Source organism: Anopheles stephensi, unplaced genomic scaffold (genome assembly GCF_013141755.1).
Source record: "Anopheles stephensi strain Indian unplaced genomic scaffold, UCI_ANSTEP_V1.0 ucontig179, whole genome shotgun sequence".
Taxonomy (NCBI): Eukaryota; Metazoa; Arthropoda; class Insecta; order Diptera; family Culicidae; genus Anopheles; species Anopheles stephensi.
Genome location: NW_023405101.1, coordinates 32,501 through 35,000, shown reverse-complemented (window position 1 = coordinate 35,000; position 2,500 = coordinate 32,501).

The following is a 2,500-nucleotide window of genomic DNA, read 5'->3' as shown; positions in this document are numbered from 1 at the left end:
CACCCCGCACGCCCCCAACAGGACCAATCAAGGCTCGCATACGACCTGCGACTTACTGCGGCTCCCTGAAGGTCCCCGTAGGACGACCATCACCAGTTAAGGTGTAGTTGACTTGTCAGGGCACGGTAGTCCCCACAAGTCCCCGATTATTCGTGGATATCGTCCTACGATTGTTTCTGACTCCTTTTGCTCCCCGCAGGTCCCCGTAGGACGACCATCACCAGTTAAGGTGTAGTTGACTTGTCAGGGCACGGTAGTCCCCACAAGTCCCCGATTATTCGTGGATATCGTCCTACGAGTTTTTGTGACCCTTGGGTTCCCGGCAGGTCCCCGTAGGACAACCATCACCAGTTAAGGTGTAGTTGACTTGTCAGGGCACGGTGGTCCCCACAAGTCCCCGATTATTCGGAGATATTGTCCTACGAGTTTTTGTGACCCTTTTGTTCCCCGCAGGTCCCCGTAGGACGACCATCACCAGTTAAGGTGTAGTTGACTTGTCAGGGCACGGTAGTCCCCACAAGTCCCCGATTATTCGTGGATATCGTCCTACGAGTTTTTGTGACCCTTGGGTTCCCGAACTTTGCTACGATGGTTCTGCCTCCAGAGGAGACTTATGAACACTTCGTATCATTTCTTACACCGAACCATGGGATCGCGAGATTGCTCCCGGATCCCTAATCACCTTACATTTTCGTTTCGTTTCCGTACACTACGATGAGCTAATTCAATTTGTTTGTTCGTCTGGCGAACGTTTTATTGCGGAATTACCGCGGTACTTCCAGCCGGGTATGGCTGCCGTACGACCTACAGGATAGATCATCGAACCACTTTTCGTGCATATTGTCCGTCGAGGGTATCACCTCGATACCCCCAACAGACCTTTGGACACTTCCTCACTACTCCTTGGAGCAGCAATCAGGGAACCATATAGTAGGAACAGCCGAATATGGAACTCTTTTCGTACTTTGGACACCTCCTATAACTTGTATGGCGACTTCGGGGACCTTCATTTCGTTCTCAGTTGGTACCCCTATTTCGGTCTTTGGACACCTCGTCTTACCCGTATAACTCACTTTAGGTCCACTTATTTGCCTGATATCTCATCGTGAACCCGTTTTTCGTACACCGTACACACCTAGGAACACCACATATGCGTTTCCCTTTCGATCGTGAAGTTTTCAAATTTTTCGATTTTTGGTCCTAGAAATTCATGAACGGTGGGAGACCAAAATTTTTCATAAAAAAAAAATTTTCACCGTTTGACCATAAAAACCTTCTTTTCGTACATACCCCATCATTTCTTCACGTTTTAGGCCATTTCTGAAATTTTCGCTTCGATAGTGTGTCCCCTATAATACAAAATGAACATTTTGCATCTCCCACAAGTGGCCATTTTTTTCCGCCACTGAAGAACACGACCTCGGGAACTCGGACCTAGGACGTGGCCATGTAAGTCATAGGCCACCCCAACTTTTGCAAAATACTGTTTCTTTTCACTTTTCATGATCTAAGGCGCGTTCCGACGGCGTTTTGAACAAATTTATGAGAAAAAAAATTTTGACCCTCGGACCAAAATTTTTTCGTTCGGGGCCCCATGGCCTATGGCCATTATGGGAACTCGGGATGCCGATATGACAAAATTTGTCAAAAAATCACTAAAAAGTCGCTATGGCCCATTATTTAGAGCTTGTTGAGACCTTTCTAAAACACCTTGGTTGACCCCTGTCCGATAAGTAGTTTTCGAGATATTCGAGAAAATGTGATTTTTTGGGACTTAGAAAATTTTTGACCCGTACCCTAAGAAAAAGTGATTTTTTCATAGGACAATTTTTTCTTCGCAAATACTGTTTGGTTTCACTTTTCATTATTAGAAACGCGTTCCGAAGCCATTTTCATCAAAATCTCGTGAAAAAAAAATTTCACCCCCGGACCAAAAGTTGGCCGTTCGGTGCCCTATGGCCTATGGCCAGTATGGGAACCAAGGATGCCGATATGCGAAAAAGTGTCAAAAAATCACTTGAAAAGTCGCTATGGCTCATTAATAGAGCTTGTAAGACCTTTCTAAAACACCTTGGTTGACCCCTGTCCGATAAGTAGTTTTCGAGATATTCGAGAATAATGTGATTTTTTGGGACTTAGAAAATTTTTGACCCGTACCCTAAGAAAAAGTGATTTTTTCATAGGACAATTTTTTCTTCGCAAATACTGTTTGGTTTCACTTTTCATTATTAGAAACGCGTTCCGAAGCCATTTTCATCAAAATCTCGTGAAAAAAAAATTTCACCCCCGGACCAAAAGTTGGCCGTTCGGTGCCCTATGGCCTATGGCCAGTATGGGAACCAAGGATGCCGATATGCGAAAAAGTGTCAAAAAATCACTTGAAAGTCGCTATGGCTCATTAAATAGAGCTTGTAAAGACCTTTCTAAAACACCTTGGTTGACCCCTGTCCGATACGTAGTTTTCGAGATATTCGAGAATAAGTGATTTTTTGGGACTTAG